At 34.5% G+C, this 20,322-nt stretch overlaps 1 protein-coding gene and 1 long non-coding RNA gene across 10 annotated transcripts in view; both read right to left on the reverse strand.

Moving 5' to 3' along the window:
• The window catches only part of LOC106170874 (uncharacterized), a 125,643-nt gene that overhangs the window by 55,159 nt on the left and 50,162 nt on the right, over positions 1-20,322 (reverse strand). The window lies entirely within an intron of this gene.
• LOC147759563 (uncharacterized) lies at positions 8,675-11,828 on the reverse strand. The gene is made up of 3 exons (XR_015331280.1): positions 11,735-11,828; positions 11,462-11,561; positions 8,675-9,919 (listed from the first exon to the last, which is right to left on the reverse strand). It is a non-coding gene; the product is annotated as an uncharacterized LOC147759563 (long non-coding RNA).

Consider the following 20,322-nt stretch of genomic DNA (forward strand, 5'->3'; position numbering starts at 1 on the left):
AAGTGATGCTCAAACCAGAGATTCCAAAGGTGGCGATCTTTATTAATCTTTATTTTGATATTAAATCATTCGATAATATTTTTATCAGTAAAATATAATTGAAGCTACCAAATTAAATTTTCCTGGAGAATTTTTTTCTTATTGCGAACCAATGCTCGACTCGTTCCTGGGAAGAATTTAGTAACAGCCAGAAGGTCCTGAGAGTACTCCCCCCTCCCTCTACTCCATTGTGTTCTACATACAATACAATACAATACAATACAATAAATTTTATTTCATGTCGGTTATTAATTGAATGGAAACATTAGCTTTACAGCTATTTGCCGACTGGGTAAGGACAAAAACATATCTACAATAATGCAATATTTACACATGAAGTCTAGTAAGAGATAAAAAGAAAATCTTTCAACAAAGAGTATACAAAAACACATGAAAAACTTTCTACAAAGAGTATACAAAAACGCATGAAATCTATTAAGATAGCAAATTAGAAAAAAAAATTATGGGAAATGTGCAGAATGCTATAGTCTACCTAAATCAATTGTGAAAAAACGGACAATTCTACATACAATGCTCACTGATAGAGATATATAAAATAATGTAAACATGTCGTATTATTACACAGTTTCATTAAAAGCATATAGGTTACACAGGCTACATCTGCATTTGGGTCCTTCCCAAAGCCTTAAAAGAGATTTAAACTCATTTGAATTGATGCTTTGCTTTAAGTAATTTGAGAGATCATTCCATATTTTTGGCCCAAGATATGAAAAGGATTTTTAGCCGTATGTCGCTGTGTTAAATCTGGGTATATTTAGAGTCTTTTCTCCTCTAAGGTTGTAACTTGTTAATCTTTCCTGGAAAAGGTCGGAGATGTACAGTAGGAAGGTGCAAGTCCATGTATTGCTTTGTAAAAGTCAAGTGCAAGCATACGTAGTTCAAGTTGTATGTCATATCCAGTGGGCAGACAACGTGTACCCTCTACACTGTTAGATTACTTATATATATATTCTGTATCCATTTTCCATTTTAGGAATTAACAATTCCAAATATTGAGGTGCTTATAAAAAGCGATTGCTATATATTTTTATTGAGGGAATGATAATAAAGTACTGTGGGGGGGGGGGGGGGGGGGGGGGGGGGGGGCGGAAACAGTAGGGGTGGGTTACAATCTTTTTGTCTACTAAAAGGCTAGGGGTGGGCCCCGAAAACTGAGCCATGCATTTAGGGTAAGCCACATGCAAACTAGAATTAATTTTGGCACCAACTATGTGCAATTTTTGAGAACAACTATACTACACTTGGTCGAAGTAAATAAACCCGAAAGAGGTCTGTTTCTGGTTCTTCTTTTTTATAAGCAGTTTATATATAAGAACAAATATAAAGTTTCTTGTAGCTATTAGAGAACAGTTACAAAAGCGTATCACTGACAAAGCCTGTCACCAGTGACCCAGGAATTCATTTAAAAACAAATTCATCGATGCCGTAGCATAGATTAAATTTCTTCAAAACTGAATTTTGTTTGAGATTCCTTATTTCATCTATTTTAATTTTAAAAATTAAACGCACGGAACTTTCCCAGGACTGCCCTCTTTGGCCCAACTAATGTGTACATATATGTATTAAGACCAGGAAAGGTGTTTCTGTTACTGGACTTCTGTCATTAGATCTCCTTTTGTGTAAGCTTTACCTTACGTGTATTTCAAGTACTGATGCAAATTAAATGACCATAATTAAAAACGTATAAACTATTTACATCCATTTTTATTCAAAGACTGACGTAGCAGGTACGAATGTTAACTTGATTGCCAGAAATAGTTTCACTCAGTACTTTTCATTACTATTCATTCAAACCAATGGTAATAATCTGGTTTTCTGCATGAAAGGAGTTAATTTCAAATACCACATTTTGACCTCCAGTTCTGAACTCTCGAAATGAGACATAGTCTGTTTATGATTCTGAAAACACGGTATTGTGGAGTGGGTGGGGGTATGTCTTGGAGACGACTTTCTCTCTGTGCTCCAGATCTCGCTTTCTTGAAATCGAATAATTCGTGATTTTTATGTATATTATTGAGTCACTGAATATTCATCTTCATCTTTGTTATCTTGTTATAACCAGTAGAAAAATTACGATATGAAAGGCAAATAGAGCCTTAAACAATATATCGTCGACACAGATTACACGAAAAACACATTTTTTTTCACAGGAAAAATTTAAGCTTTATGCGCATCTACAGTTCTAGTTTAATGTAAAAATATCGTCTCTCTCTCTCTCTCTCTCTCTCTGTAATAGCTACAAAGTTGTATTTTGACATTAGAGGAAACAAAGAAAAGTGACATAGTTACTGTAGGTGCACAGGGAATAGGTGTAGTCTGTCTGTGACTTTGTTGCTTTTGCATGCGAGTGCGTACGCCCGCCCGAGAGAGGATTTATTTAACTTTAGATTGTGGTATTAAGCTACAACGTAATTTCTTTGACTTTCATTTGAAAAGATATGTCCCTTTTGAATGCGGTAGGCAACATGTTTGTAGAATGTGACGTCACTTAAAATGACCAGTTCGAAAATAAGTTAGAAATAACAAGGTTTTGCAAATTATACCCTGTTGACTTTGAGCTGAAACAGGAAGGGTGGCGCAAGATAAAATGTGTCTCGCTTTGCTCGGCAAATGTAAAACACAAATTTTCTCTTGTTAGCAAATGCACCAATCGAATGGCGATTTGGTACCATACAATTAATGATTTATTATAAATAAAGTGATAGACAATTATGAGGAGAACAGTAAAGCTATAGGCTATCTTCAAACTATAAGAGCTGTTCACGTGTGACACAAATGAAAAACACATTGTGGTATTATACATTGCAAGCAATACTTCTTATTACAGATATATGACCAACTTCATTCTACGTTTGTATAGAAGGATCTGTCATTTCGGATCGGTAGATGAGGAACTAACCTGTCAAGAGACGTTCATTAAAAACCTTTTAACTATATTCGTTAGTGAGATAAATGGTGATTTTATGGCCTACTGTACGTACGTATTTACAGTGGTAAACGGCTTGTCACATCTAGCACATTTCCATCAATTCTGTGATAGACGTCACAACCATGTTGAGACAGGACAGACGTCAGAATATACCGCGTATATGAAAAGTTGTTTTTACATATGGACTGAGCCCCCTATGCTAAAATATCATTTCCCGGGGAAACAAAATACAATCGCTTTAAATTTCATTTCTTTTATAAGATAAAATATAATGTCATTTGAGTGTTGTATATCGAATAATCATGTGATATATGATATGTGTTGAAGACGTGTGTATGGAAGAGTACCGGCCGGTTGAAATAACTGGAGGATATTGGCGAGGTATAATAAATTGTTACCATCCGTGCATAATAACTGGTTATTAACTGGTGCATGGAAGTAATGGCAGTTAAATTGCAATTGCAACCTCTCATCACATAACCCCAGCAGTCGAGATAAAACTGGCGGCGAATGAACATGTGTAAATTAAAAAAAGAAAATATTCTTTTCCATTCATCAATACTTCTGAGGGCCGTGGCTCTCTTCGACAGCTTTAGTTATCATCTGCGACAGCTTTAGTTATCATCTGAGTGTTGTTAATCTGAGTGTTAATTTAAAAAAGCTGCATGCTTAAAAGTTAAAATTTTGAACAAAATGCGTGCTTTATCAGGGAGCCAGTGCAACTGTTTTAAAATAAGTGTGATATGAGTCTCCCTGGGTGAAAAGACGCGATGATTTTTTTTTTTTTTTGATTCGCTGCAGTTTTTCTTTCTTAGGTACAGCCATAGGGTGCAGAGATGCAGTAGTATAATAATTTTATTATTTTTTATTGCGTTAATATCAAGATGCATATTTCATATTAGAGATATTGGAAACTGTTGTTTTGTCAAACGCTGGCCTTACTAACGTATCTAACTCCTCACGTTTGATATGGTTTTGAGCTTCAGTAAGGGTGACAGCTTTACGTGAACATATGTACGTGAACAGCTCTTATAGTTTGAAGATCGCCTATAACTTTACTGTTTTCCTCATATTTGTCTATCACTTTATTTATCATAAATCATTAATCGTATGGTACCAAATCGCCATTCGATTGGTGCATTTGTTAACAATAGAGAATGCGCGCGCGCACACACACACATGCATTCATGAAAGAATATGAACAAACATGAGAAAATTGCATACATCAAAATATATTTTATTGTACAGATAAAAATATTAAAGCATTGTGTATTCACAAATAATTCGCTGCTTATTTCATGTCTATAAAATTACAAATCTCAAAGAAATACTGAACTTCCCATTGCAGCATTTCTCTTTACCTCCAGATGGCGCTATCGTAAGGTCCAGTTGGTCAAACATAGCAAAAACTGCTCAGATATTAAAATCAGGCAGTGAACCATATGGAGTCATATGAAGATAGCCAATGATATACATAATGTCGTTTCAGTTGGGGTTGATAAGGATCTGAGGTTAATTTTCGTCTGGCATTTTTAAATATACTGAACACAAACTCGTCCAATGTGTTTTTATTGTTGTAAAGTACAAATGAAGTTCCATCCGTAAAACATTGGTGAGTGTTGAAAAGGAAAGGCGGCCATTTCAGCCTGCCACCTCCACCTACCATGAATGTAATGGGATGGACAGCCTGGAAGGAGACGTCACTGCCTCAGTGCTGAGTGATCAGGAAGTGGAGCGAAGGCGGCTTAGATATTAAGTATGCAAATATCGTAATTTCAGTCAAATCAACGTAAAGTTTCAAGAAATTAATGTTACATATTTGTCGATAAGTAAATTGTGATCCAAAGTATTTTGGCGCCCGTTTGCTTAAAAGTGATTTTGACCATTTCACAACATTTTCCCCACGTACGGTACCATTTATTTCCTCCTTCACTACATCTCATCGCGTCTCATAAAACAGAAAAATGCAGTTGCACTTCATGTTCAATATTTTGAACTTCATCGGTAGATATACTAGTGGCAGTGGAAGTATACCGTGAGAAATGGTAAAGGAGGGGAAAATGCTGTAAAATTACTTGTGAGAGTAAGGCTATTGACATGTTGATATTTAGTGAGCAGTTATTAGTAGAAGTAAAGAATATGATATAGGTAGAGCAACAAACGTCCATTTCCGAAGTAAAGAACATAATTCAAAGGAGTATAGTAGTATATTTCCCCTTTGACTATTGGCAAGATTTCACAAATCAAGATTTAATATTTCATTTCATTTAAATGTGTGAGCTAAATTGAAGTTGTATTGATTATAAGATGAACCTTTCAAGACACAGGGGGAGAGCTGATAGCCTGAAATACTGTTTGAAACGGATTTGAAAAGGTTCTATCTGAAGGTGCCTTTTGCATGTTTTATATCATATAACATCTCGAATTTGAGGTCTCTTGCGAATTAAATGTAATATATTTAAACATGATCATATATCAGAATGCATGGTCATTAGTTACAAAATTATTTGCTTTATTTCGATAATATGCCCTTATGCATTGAAATATGTTCTATACTAACGTAGTTACATGTTTGTCGCCTTGACAATTGTGAAATGGTACTGTTGGCTGTATTCTTCATCAAGACAGCAAGTCGTGACTTTCTAGTTTAGATTGCAAATTAAGTGCCCAAAAAATTTCAATCTTATGTCTGTTTAAAGCCAATTATTTCTCTGTGATATAAATAAGCAATTTCACCTAAATCACCAATGGACACATTTTCAAAAACGTTGATAAGTTCTACGGTTCGAATTCTTAATTTCTGTTTTTACCGGCGTGACTATATTCTTCAGTCTCATCCTTCAAATGGACTGAAATCTAGATTGTAACGACTGACGTACATTGCATGTCTTTCTTTTAATGTTCAGATGAGAAAAAAAGTCTCTTAGAATTTGAATATTTGCTGTCTTGTTGAGTAAGAGATATAATTTTTACGAACCATGTTCGATTATCTTGTTTTACTAGTGAAGTATGTAGAATTAACGAATTTCAATTTCCATTTGCGAAAATTCCCTTCTTGAAAAGCTGATTTGATACATGTAAATACCGTTCATAGGATGGAAAAGAAACTTCCTTCTTGTTTTAGTATTTATCTCTGAGTGTAGTTCTTACAATGGAAATGAATGTGGGAAATGTGGGAAACATCGAGATCTCTCCCTTAGATTTTAGTCCATAATTCATAGGTGAACATGTAGTTTGTTTTCTATATAGTTTTTGTAAGGGATACTTTTCAATTTCATATTCCCTTTGTAATCTATTGTTAATTATTCTTTCCATTTTGTCAATAGCTAGATAAACGCTGTATATGTTTTTACGTAGTACTTTTGACACTTTTTGCCAAACATAACGAAAGTGTGTTCATTTTTTACTTCTCGACGATACGTGTCCGACTTAAAAAAGAGTTCAATTTTAAACAGAGCATTTAAAAATATCAATTTTTTGTTATATAGAGAAAAACACTGGTGGATCAAAGATATTTTAATTGGGTCATATTTGACCTATGGGGCGAGATAGAATATTTGGAGGACTTGATCATGTGAGTCCAGAATGGATTTCTCTCCTCGGGGGAGGGGGGAAGGCGGAGATTACATCCACCATTGTTTTTTTTTTCAGTTGAGATATTGTTTGTGTGATAAAAATCAAACACAAGACAATTAGTGCAGTAGATAGTTTATTTGTCAAATCGAATAGATAAAAATATTATGTTTGTTTTACCTTTCAGTGAGTTTAAATACAGATATCAATAATAATATTTCAGATACTCGAACCCTTTTAAACTTGCAGTAATGAAAGACTAATGACAATGATGTTTTACAGATATATGTCTTATAAATAATTGAATAAGTAGCAATTTGTTTTGCTCTTAATAAAACATTTATTAAATATACAAAATGTCTTAGCGTTTTTACTGACAGCTACATGGTTCAGTGGTAGCCTGGGGTTGGGGTTCGATTCCTAGCTTGGGCACTTTGGAATTACAAAGGGGTGCTATTAGAAATTTTCTTTGGTTACTATAAGAAGAAAGTCTACCCGGGGAGGGTGGGTGGGAACACTTAGAGAAGTAGGTAACGCGCTTGCCTCTGAGACAGAAGGTCCCCAGTTCGATTCCTGGCGCCTCTAGGTCCCAGCAAATTACCTTTTGCAAAAATAATTCCAAATAAACAATTTAAACTACTACAAGAGGGTCATGCATGATACTAGTACAAGTAAGTCGAGACAGTGGCTCAATAGGTAAGGTGACAGATCAAAATAGAGAAGAAGGCGAGGAAATTGATGGCTGTAGGTTCGAGTCGAGCTGAAGAGAAGATAGTTAGGAATAAACGACAGACATTTTGCACATTTTGAAACTACTATTACAACTTACAACTTATATATGTACGTTTATTATATCAAATACTAGCAATTGCACCATACAGATGTATGCAAAAACCGAACATTACTTTTTGGCTCTATATAAAAAGCAATTTTCATAACGACTGCGCAATTTGAGATATAAATCAATCTTAAATACAACTATCTACAACTATCTACAACTAAATGTGTGGGAGATTCTATGCATTTTGAATATTGTCGCTCAAGATCAATCATTTTGGTTCTAAAAAAGTGTTCAAGAACACTGCATACAAGACGACATAATACTGACCAGAACATGAAATTCTCAGGTTTTTGCCCAGAGTTAAAAGAGAAAGTTGAAGATTTGACGATGTATTTTACAGCAATCGTTCAAAGTTGAAATTGGAGTATTTGTCTTGTGACTGATCCAATATTTCACCGAGGGACATTTTTATCCAAATTCAAGGGTGGTAACAGTATAGAAAATTGAAAATGATTATGATCTCATGTAAGCGTTCCCCCCGCACACGGGTACACACTCATGACACCACAACTAACTGTATGTCGCCATGCTGATGATTACACAAAACACGAAACAGCAGTCAAACATTACTCAGTTCTGTAAATTTAGTGAATGCTTTCTCATAGATAAATAAATATGTTTTTCTTCTCTTTAAATCTTAAAATAGGAACAAATTTATGCGCCGTGCGAATCAAGAACAGCATGAAGACATGGTCAGTTTACAACCTTATCCCAGTCAATAGTCATTTTAAGAACAATATTACGTAAACAAAATTAAAAAGGTTATGCAAAAACAAGTTTACTTAAAATAACTCTACGGTCACTTGTGCTCAGTGATTCAGAAACACTCAGCAAAAATAACCCAACAGCACGTGCAGGACTGGCACCTAATCAGGCCTTTTGTTCTCAATCACCCCTTGATCCCGACCGAAATATAGAATTAAGAAAGTACCAAGTACAAGATCAACATTAAGTAAAACACTGAACTTCCTATTTTTTATTAAACTTTTAGCCTTACCAATAAAAGTGTCATCTTTCTGATGAAATTTTGATTTTTCACATTTGATTAGACAAATGCCACAAAACAAAGGATTTTAAACAATAAGTCAGTAAATTGGCAATTAACTGGCCAAATCATACACTAAACTACAATGTACCAAATATAAAAACAGATACGTATGCAGATTTTATTTTGTTTTTAGAGGATGGGCAAAAGTTGACAGTCTACAAAAGTTCGTCCAATTACTAGGAAATACCGATACCCCCCTCCCCCCCCCCCAAAAAAAAGAGCTTTGCGACAACCGTGGTTAACGATAAGAATATGATAAGGATTTTTCAAGTAGTAAAAGGATACGATAAATGCCAGTCCTGCATGTACACTTTAATTGTCAAAGGATGCCAAAATAAAACACTTTGTTTCTCTTAACAATTCCGCTTTGTAACGAAGGCAAAAAGCCAATTTTCCTTCTTAAATAACAAAAACATATAAATTTCGAAAAAAGAAAAATGACCCAACCCCTGGTTTGATTTTCTGAAAACAAAAACTTTTCTACCCCCTCCCAGCAATAAAACTATAGGTCTATCACAGATCAGACACACTACTCGTATATCAAAACAGCGGGAAACAATAACCGCATATCTATAATTTTAGAAAGGCCTGTTTTAATACGTGTAGGCAATTCTGTAATAACTTGAGCACATTTTACAATTTCATACTTCCGATAATTCTTAAGTGTCATAATTTGGATTACGGCGTTAACAGCTTATTGTAGTTTTATATCTCGGTCATTTCTTCCAATAAAAGATTCTTGTAAAAGATTCTTCCAAGAAAAGATTCCTATATACATTTTACGCACGAGTCTACGTATTTTTTTAAAGTTAACTTCATTAAAATCAATATTTGTATCCATATCCAATTTGATATGTGTAAAAATGTATTTTCGATTGCATAACAAAGCGTCTTATTACATATTTGCCCACACATAATTTTGCAATCAAACATTGAATCGGCCGTACTAGCACAGCGCTCTACCTGCACATCACTTAATGTTAAATTTAAAACCATTCATTTTATTTTCATAAATCACTTAAGCAAGGCACTTTTTTGTTTTAGGATAACTTAAAAAGTGTCGTTCCGGGTTCGAGAACTGGTGGGTATGAACAAAAAATTTAAATTGTGATAAAAACATCGTGTGCGGATAGAGTGCTGTACTACAAGTTATTTACACATGTATAATAATAATAAACCAGCGACGTGCAGGGTTGACGCTTGGATTTAGTCCATTTTATTAGAATTTTCATGAATAAAACATTTGTTGCGCTGTACTTCATTCGATACATGTTTTGATGCAGAATATTACAACCCAAAGCAAACATTACATTTCAAACCAAAGCAAATTTCAACCCTGCAAGTTGACTATACGACAGACTTCGACACGCAAGACAAAGTTGACATGGGTGCGGGCGCTGGCGAACACGAATCTGATGTCTTTTCTGAGAGTGCGTCCAATCTCATCGTAGACGGTTGTTACGAAGCACTGAAATTAAATGAAAAGTGAATTAAAATAAACAAAATCCACATGCGAGAAAAACTATCTAAGAGTTTGATAAAGTGAAATATTATCTTTACACCGATTCATTTCGGTATAAATTGAGAGATAAAATATTATAAGAATAGACATACATTCTTTATATTAACCCTACACGTTCTAGAAAATGACACACATTACAATGACGGAATGAAAATAAAATTATGAAATTGAAGTCAAGGGAGGTCTACAGAGCCTAGCTAAGGCCACACTTTTTTATTTTTATGGATGACATCCTGCGCGCGCACCGATTTTCATCCGTTCTCCGAAAAAAAAAATCCCCCCCTACCTCCAACCATAGAGTCGGTTGTCGCAAACTTCGTTATTGAATTTGCCGGAAAATAAGCTTTCTGCGCATGCGTATTATCGCCACGTGGAAGTATGGCCGCTTTGCCGTCAAATTCATCTCTAGGATTACTTTCAAATTACACGACAATTAATTATATAAAGTCATAAAGAGAATGGGGCCGTCGTTTTGGATTGTTATGCCATTGATATTGGGCATGGAGATATCAACTTTTTTACAATTATGCGAAAGGCTGGCGGCAGCCAGCGATTATCGCCCGGAAAATTTCAGTGACATTCTGTCCAAAGCAGCACATACCAGGTTTTTTGTAGCGAAAAAAGGGTCGACAGGGCGTCAAGGTATTTGGTGGGCAGAAGGTCGGTCAGGCCACCCGACAGTTTGGCTGCTTCGTGTGAGTCGTAGTAGACCAAATGGCATCGACCGAAATGACCTTTTATAGATTTGGTGGTATTAAGCATAGGCCTATCTTAGCATCATTTTTTAAGATTTCTGTGAAGTGTTCATAATGCTTTAATATTCTGAGAGTACAAATAAAGACACACTGTTTGTTTAATATTTGTTTTATTGATTGTTATATCAACAAAATGCATGAAATAACCTAAATAGATTTGGTAATATGCAGCATATTTATCAGGCCCAGCAATTTCAAAATGGGGGTGCTTTTTCTGAAAAAGTGGACCTTTTTCCATGAAAACTTCATGTACTTAGATCACATTTTACCCAGAGTGGACCTTTTCCCAACAAAAAGGGTGGTTCTTTCGACCCCCCCCCCCCCCCCCCCCGGCTACGGGCCTCTCTATTCCTTACTTTTTTTTACCTTTCGAAGTATTCGCAATGCTTTAATATTTTAAGAGCATGGAAAAAGACACATTGTTAGTTTAATATGTGTTTCTGTGGTAAATTTGTGTTTCCAGCTGTGTACTGACAGCATTCCTTTACTTAAGCAGCATTTTTTTTTTGGACCGTTTTTTTTTTTTTCGCCCTCTCGCACTGATTTCGGGGTCCCAAGAGGATGTCATCCATAAAAATAAAAAAGTGTGGCCTAATATACATTTTCTTTCCTGGTCGAGGTTAGTTCTCTAGAATACCACTGGTTTGTTGACAGTTAACTTTAATAAACAGGATATATTTGTACAAGCTGCTTATTTCATGCCACTGGGAGCTGAGAATGCACCGATAGTTACCTGCTTTGTCGTCTTGCTTTGTTTAAGACGGAATAACGCGTTCAAACCTTTGGACGGCTGGGATAATCTTCTCACTTCTTTATGAGCAAATATTCTCCTGCTGGAAAAAGCAACATAAAAAATTATTTAAATTTTCGAGCTCATTTCAGCATTCATGTCAATAAAATATACCCAAGAGTCATTACGCCTGAACTGGGATATGAATACTCTTTGGTAAAAAACCATCATCATAAACTTATCAGTGTTGCCTTATATCACCTATACAGTACTTACAACAAACTACATCAGTTCTCAGTGCCAAAATTTCAGTCTACGTGTGGACATTGTGGCAATGTGGCATATGAAACTTCTTCCTCTTCCTACTGACCTTGGTCCTATCTGAATACTTCTCACCAAAATGCTCACCTGGTTTACATAATAATAGCACTGACTATGGGATTGTGTTAGAGAAGACACGATGCGGCTTAACACAATCTAAACGTTATCATCAGGTTAATGTACAAACAAACCATTTTGTTTTGTCCATCTCTAGACCTTCATCCCAAATAAATGAGGTTATTATTATAACGCATCCCAATTAAAACATGCTGTCGCCTATTGTTCTAGCACTGTAAATATTTAACACTAGAGTTGTGGCGACTTAGTTTGTAAATGTATATCTAACATTTTTATTTTTATGCAGCAGTACATATGAACCCAAATATGCTTCTTAGAAAAAACAAATCACATAAGAATCAGTTTACTGAGTTACGCATCATTCGTGAAGGTATTGTTTTCTGATTTCATTGTTTGTTCTCTGTTGTCGCGACTCTGTGGTTGCGTGCGACGTTGTATATGTGCGCACGCTTGTTTTTACGTCGCTTATTCTTCTTTGTTACGCTAAAATGATACATACGTTACCGATACATACGTTACCATGAAGCGTGTAAATATTTATTCTATTTTCATTGGTTTTCTTTCGCTTTGTGGGCCAACACTTATGTCTTTTATTTGTGTTTCATTAAAATAGTGTTGGCGCACAAAAGGAGAGACAACCAATAAAAATAGAATAAAAAATATTTACACGCTTTATGGTAACGTATGTATCATTTTAACGTAACAAAGAAGAATGAGCGACGTAATAACATGCGTGCGCACATATACAACGTCGCACGCAACAACAGACTCGCGACAACAGAGAACAAACAATGAAATTAGAAAACAATACCTTCACATTATTTGGTAACGTATGTATCGGTGACGTATGTATCATATAAAGAATTTCAACAAACGGTTTCAAGACAAGTAATCTTTACTTGCCCTGCTTTGCCTTCTTATTGTAATGTTGTATACCGTAAGAATAAGGCGTTTGCTCACAAAACGGACAACAAACAATTAAAAAATAAAAGTATTTACAAGCCACATGGTAACTATTTTCATTGGTTGTCTTTCGTTTTGTACGCCAACACTTATGTCTTAATGTTACATAAAAATGAAAGAAAACGAGACAAATAAGATTTCTTGCCATCAACTATCTGTGAAAATTGTTCATATGATACATACGTTACCGATATATATATACATGGCCGAATAATATGAAGGTGTTGTTTTCTGATTCCATTGATTGTTTTCTGTTGTCACGGCTTTGTTAGTGCGTGCGACTATGTACATGTATATGTGCGCACGTTTGTACGTCGTTCATTCTGTTTGTTACGTCAATATGATACATACGCTACCGATACATACGTTACTATGAAGCGTGTAAATATTTATTTATTCTATTTTCCTTGGTTTTCTTTCGTTTTGTGGGCCAGCACTTACGTCTTAATGCTACATTAAAATGAAAGAAAACGAGACAAATAAGATTTCTTGCCTTCAACTCTCTGTGAAAATTGTCCATTTGATTCATACGTTACCGATATATATGTACGTGACCAAATGTCACGACTTTGTGATTGGGTGTGACTTTGTATATGTGCGCACTACGTTTTACGGCCTTCATTCTTATTTGTTACGTAAATATGATACATATACGTTACCAAATAACGTGAAGGTATTGTTTTCTGATTTCATTGTTTGTTCTCTGTTGTCGCGACTCTGTGGTTGCGTGCGACGTTGTATATGTGCGCACGCTTGTTTTTACGTCGCTTATTCTTCTTTGTTACGTTAAAATGATACATACGTTACCATAAAGCGTGTAAATAGTTATTCTATTTTCATTGGTTTTCTTTCGCTTTGTGGGCCAACACTTATGTCTTTTATTTGTGTTTCATTAAAATAGTGTTGGCGCACAAAAGGAAAGACAACCAATGAAAATAGAATAAAAAATATTTACACGCTTTATGGTAACGTATGTATCATTTTAACGTAACAAAGAAGAATGAGCGACGTAATAACATGCGTGCGCACATATACAACGTCGCTGACTTGATATCTGTAAGATTCTGCAGGGAGAAATGGGAGACATGGCCTAGTTTTTTACCTCTCAAAAAGTTTGCAATAAACTTTGTCTTTCAGTGGTCCCCGATTCTTTAATATTACCAATGTTATCATTTTGAACCGCATAAAACACATTTGGAAGTAAAAGAATCATATTAGAAACTATCACTACACTTTCTCTTTATCATTTTATTTTTATTCATCTTAGTGTTGCCACTGACATATCTACTAGTGCCACAATTTAGGGCTCATTCCCAATGAAACTATTGGTCTATGTAAGTCGATCCAACTCCACAGGGACTCTTGCTGAATGCAATTGGATTGGCTCGCCTCCTTGTTTATAACATGCTTGTTTTCCATTTTCTACTCAAAGCTAGGGGGTGGTATGCTAATCTCTTAATCTGACTGCATTCAGCAAGAGTCCCCCCGAATTGATCTACCTAGACAGATAAAACACTGAATGCACTCTTATTTTTATTGGGACTGAGTTCTTTGACCTAAATATTCTTACACAGTCATATAAATAAAACAACAACAATAAATAATATTTAATATTTATTTATAATTAAAAGTTGGTTGGTACATTTATAATGTTGAAATGATAATTCTCAGAAAAACAAAGGTCAAATACATTTTCAAGAAGTGCATCAAAGTTGAAAGTTATGAATAAAGTTGATGAAATCATATAATTATCTAAAATAATATAAGTATGATAAATAGTGACAAAAACTGCATTGTAGACTTTCAATTTAATTTTCAAAAACTTACAAAACTGTATTTGTAAACACCTGCACAGTACTTTTTAATTATATTTGTGCATTAAAAATTCCCCCGAGTAAATGTATATGTACTTTGTACATATTTCATAAGGAAAGAAAAGCCTGGAATTCACTGCAAAGATACCTGTAGTTTGCAGCTTTTAAATGTTTTCTCTCTGATCACTGTATATCATGTCCACAGTGTGTTCAGTGATTTCTATATGAGACTACAGACACATATACAACTATGATCCCCACTGCACTGATGAATAAAATAGTCACATCATATTACCTGGTTGGGGTTATGTGTGTAAATGAAATATGTTAAATATGACAGTAAATGTAAAAGTAACTCTCAAGGGGTGAAAAACTGGAATATTTTTATTTATCAAGTATCCTTCATCAGTTTTGTATACATACCTGTTGTAAGCATAAGTTTTACCCCCTACCCAGGTTCTGTATGATATTATTTGTCAATGAGCACATTTAGAACAGCAGACTAACAGATCCCTGGATCAAACATGGCGACCCACTAAATGCTAATGCTTGTTGCTTAATCCCCATTGGGAATCTATTCAGTGTCTAATCAGGAATTAAGTGACAAGCTTTTTGGAGGGTGGCCATGTTTGATCTGCAGATCTGTTAGTCTGCTGTTCTGGAGCAGCCAATGAGGCATGAGAGAGAAAATATAACAACAGCTACTGTATAGGAGTCTGATATACTTTCTTAGTATTTAATTTCCCTTTCTCAATTCTCTTTATCTATGCCTCTCTACAACTTCAACCCAGTTTCTCTTAAATAAAATTCTTTTAGGCCACCACAAGTCAAACCACTAGTTATTATAAGTTACACTAAATTACACCAGGGTACATTTTGTTTCATATGTATCACTATATGTATATGTTTCATTGTACCATCATGTGCATGTGCCAATAAACCATTTTCAACCACAGGGGTTATGCATTACATGCACTAATGAGCTTATAATTAAATAAATAAACTTTCTTTGATTACAAACAGCTCCAGAATTAACAGGTGGGAATTTACTAGGTACCAGTACTTATAACAGGCATTAACAATGTGATGATTCAGTCATCATTCTGACTTGCTTTATTCAGTACTAGTTTATTGTCATTGCTATAGGCAAGCTAACTCAATAAATAACTTTGGATTTTTAAAATAAAAAATTGCCTTGTCTTTTGATTCAATTTCTTAAAAAAAAATTAACAAAAATCACAAAGTAAGCAACAAAAGTAATAATAATATTTATCTTTTATAAAGACTACGATGAGATCACAACAGTAGTGTACATACTAGTATAAAAGCTTCAGTACACTTATTGCAAAAAGTTGTTTTCTTTATTTAAAGAAATAATAATAAAATGACATTCTGCATATTACTTACACAAAATTGCTGCAGACATCTTTTATACTTAATTATCTTTGTGCAAACCATAAGATGAGCTCTAACATAAGACAAGACAGCAAAGCTGGCAAATTATACAGACACAAAACGCGGCAACAAAACAGTTTGATAGATTTTTTTTCTGTGATAGCAACAGACATATACAATTATAATACACAATATGTAAATATGAATATATAGGTCAAGGTTTATGGGTTTGGAAATTCACCAGTTTTACAATTAGTTATAAAATAGCTTCTTTCAATACTTATAAAACTGTGCATGTGTATTTGTAAAAATAATCAAATCCTGCTCTTTTTAATTCAAGCAGCTATTTTACTAAATCAAGCCGATCTGCAAATTTGATGAAAAACACAATCATGGTTTGGTATCTATGGTAAGACAGTCACCAGAATACATGCAAAAAATAAAATAAATAAATAAATAATTAAATAAATAATGATTTTTTAAAAAAAATTTACTCAGTCAAAGTGGGGGGAGCATGTACCATGTTCAGATTGATCACCAGTGGATGTCTGGGGATGGCTACAGGAACATGGACCCTATCTCTTGATGTCAGAGAGGAACAAGGCAGCAAAGCTGTCAAATGTACAGACAAAAAAACAGAAAAAAAGATGCAAAATAGGTCATTATGTCAATTTTGATGCAATAATAAATGCTTATAATAGCACAGTCAGTCAACACTGATTTTTAATCATGCACAACAGGTAACATGGTCAATAACAGGAGCAGATTCTGAGATATTTTCTGACAGTATTCCTAAGTATCTTTGTTGATCCATCCTCCATTTTGATAGTCTTCCAACAGAAATCCGTTAATATAAACTGTAAAATCTGACTGTCTTCCAGGAGACCCAGAAGATGGTCTTAATCCACCCTTTCAATAAGATTACAATGTCAGGACCATGAGAGTTAAAATTCACATGATGAAAGTCCCTATATATGAAAAATGATGACAGTGCATAAAATAATATTACATCGTGTTTAAAGACATAAATACCAATACAGCTGCTTATGTGGAAATACTGAAAATGTACACAGCCTCAGGTGGATGGGAGTTAAAAATCACATCTTAAAAATGCCAGTGTTGGAGAAAAAATTAAATAGAAACAACAAAAATATAATTCTAATGAAGCTGTTATTCACTGCTTCCTTATTATGGACACTATGTTATCTAGCACAGAGCTTAACAGGGAAATATCAACAAGTGTGCTTTATGAAATTTCAATTAATGGCTACTTAATTAGGTAAATGAGTTTATAGCACTGAAATTAGCCTTGTGAATACCCAAGGGGAATTAACAGACTGACCACACAAATTTGTCTATCAAAGGTCTTCAGGCCCATAAGTCACACCTTAAGAAAAGCAGAAAACAATAATGCACAAAAACAGGAGACTGCCCAATTCTGATGCAATAATACATCATGTTTAACTGCACAGTCAACATAAAATTTTAATTATGCACAACAGGTAACACTGATGAAAGTAAAAGCATAAGGCTCCAGGCCCATCAGAGTTCAAGTTTTCAATTAGAAAGTGCCAGAATGAGAAAAATGAAAATTTCACAAAAAATGCATAAATTTAATAAAAATGATGACCCAATTGACCTGGCTTTCTAATTTGAACTGCATGCCAATCCTAAAAATCGTACTTATAAGTTAAATATAATAATAAGTAACACAGTTTTCTTTTCATAATGTTTGCAGTAGCAGTGCAAAAAGATTATTGTCAATTTTGATGTAACATTACATAATAAATTATAGAATAATTATCACCAATTTTTGATTATTGACTATAAATAGCATGGACATGTAGAAAATTTGATTACCATTAGGCTTCATGTCCATGGGAGCTCTGAGTCCCACAATGAATATGCCAAAAAGATAATGAATATTTCACTAAGTGTATAACTTCCAGAAAAAGAAGCCAATTAGACTGCTTTTCCAACTCGGGCTGCATTTTAGTCCTGTGTTTCTTTTTTGAAAGTTTGACAGTAATAAGTAACACCGTTTTCCCATAATGGTCATCATGGCAGCAGCACCAAATATTGTGTTTTCTTCTATTTTGATGCAACATTACATAATGCTTAACAGCATAATGACCATCAATTTTAAATGATAAAATATACGTGTCATGGATTTTCAGAAAATGTGACTAGCAAGGGTCTTCAAGCCCGTGGAGGTTCTAAGTCGCACCTTGAAAATGTCAATAAGTGAAAAATTAAATTTTCACAAAAAACTGTTAAATTGCCAGAAAAATTTACCAAACAGACTGCATTGCCTACTGAGGCTGTATGTTAGACCCATGTTTCTTTCTTGTAAGTTTGAGAACAGCAAGTGACATGTTTTCCCTTAAATGGTCATCATAGGAGCAGTGCCCTAAATAGGGGTTTCTTCAAATTTTGATGCAACGTTACATAATGTTTAACAGCATAATAACCATCAAATGTTATTAATAAAATATTAGTAACATGGACATTCAGAAAACATGACAAGCAAAGGTCTTCAGGCCCATGGAACTTCAAAGTCACATCTTGAAAATGCCAAAATGTAAACAAGACAGCACTGTCCTGAAATGGGTTTATTTCCATTTTTAACACTTTTTAACATAAAACAAAATAAACATTTTACTGCCATTTTTATATGACCAACTAAGAAAATTGATGAGATGGGAAAAGTATCAATAGAACAGTGTTAAATGTCCAATTTCCTCCATTCTGAGATTCTGAACATAGTGGATGATTGAATCTGACAAACTGCAATGATATGAGTTTATTTCCATTTTTGACACTTTATTACACAATACACGATAACAAGTTTACCATGTTTTTTTACATAATCAACTAACAATATTGTAAAGATGCAGGAAATATCAAACAAACACTTTTACGCATCTAATTAGTTCAATAATGAGACTGTTAACATGCCTAATAATTGAATCTGAGGAAATGTGAAAAAACAGTATAACTTCTAAAATAATGGCCCGATTATGCTGATTTTCGAACTCAACCTGCATTTTAGTAAGATTGACCACTCCTGTGAATATAATGCCAATTGGCCAATCCGTTTTTCTTATATTGTGTTATCAGTGTTGCATTTATATTGAAAAAAGTGAAAAAACAGCATAAATTCCCTAAAAATGGCCCAATCATGCTGATTTTCGAACTTGACCTGCGTATTAAGAATTTTCATCAGTTCTGTAAGTTTCAAGCCAAAAGGTAAAATGGTTTTCCACTTACTGTGTTATCGGTGCTGCATATATGCTGAAAAAGTGAAAAAACAGCATAAATTCCCTAAAAATGGCCCAATCATGCCGATTTTCGAACTTGACCTGCATATTATGAATATTCATCAGTTCTTTAAGTTTCAAGTCAAAAGGTACAATGGTTTTCCACTTATCGTGTTATCGGTGCTGCATATATGTTGAAAAAAGTGAAACAAGTTTACCATGTTTTTTACATAATCAACTAACAATGTTGTAAAGATGCAGGAAATATCAAACAAACACTTTTAGGCATCTTATTAGTTAAATAATGAGACTGTTAACATGCCTAATAATTGAATCTGAGGAAATGTGAAAAAACAGTATAACTTCTTAAGTAATGGCCCGATTATGCTTATTTTCGAACTCGACCTGCGTTTTAGTAAGATTGACCACTCCTGTGAGTATAATAACAATTGGCCAATCCGTTTTTCTTATATTGTGTTATCAGTGTTGCATTTATATTGAAAATAGTGAAAAAACAGCATAAATTCCCTAAAAGTGACCCGATCATGCTGATTTTCGAACTTGACCTGCGTATTATGAATATTCATCAGTTCTGTAAGTTTCAAGTCAAAAGGTAAAATGGTTTTCCACTTATTGTGTTATCGGTGCTGCATATATGCTGAAAAAAGTGAAAAAACAGCATAAATTCCCTAAAAGTAACCCGATCATGCTGATTTACGAACTTGACCTGCGTATTATGAATATTCATCAGTTCTGCAAGTTTCAAGTCAAAAGGTAAAATGGTTTTCCACTTATCGTGTTATCGGTAAAAGTGCACGGCGACGGCGACGGCGGCGGCGACGGCGACGACAGCGACGACGACGACAGACGCAGATGATGGCTATATGTACAGACACATCTGTGTCTGTACATAAAAAGAAATGGTTGGAGCCTGGTACACAAACCTTGACAGCACTGAGACAAATCATCTCCAACAAAAGATTTCAGAAGGACATTATGTCAGGAACAAGTATTTTCCCCAAATAAAGGTAGG

This window comes from Lingula anatina, chromosome 10, assembly GCF_051362555.1.
Source record: "Lingula anatina isolate TDL-2025a chromosome 10, LinAna3.0, whole genome shotgun sequence".
Lineage (NCBI taxonomy): Eukaryota > Metazoa > Brachiopoda > Lingulata > Lingulida > Lingulidae > Lingula > Lingula anatina.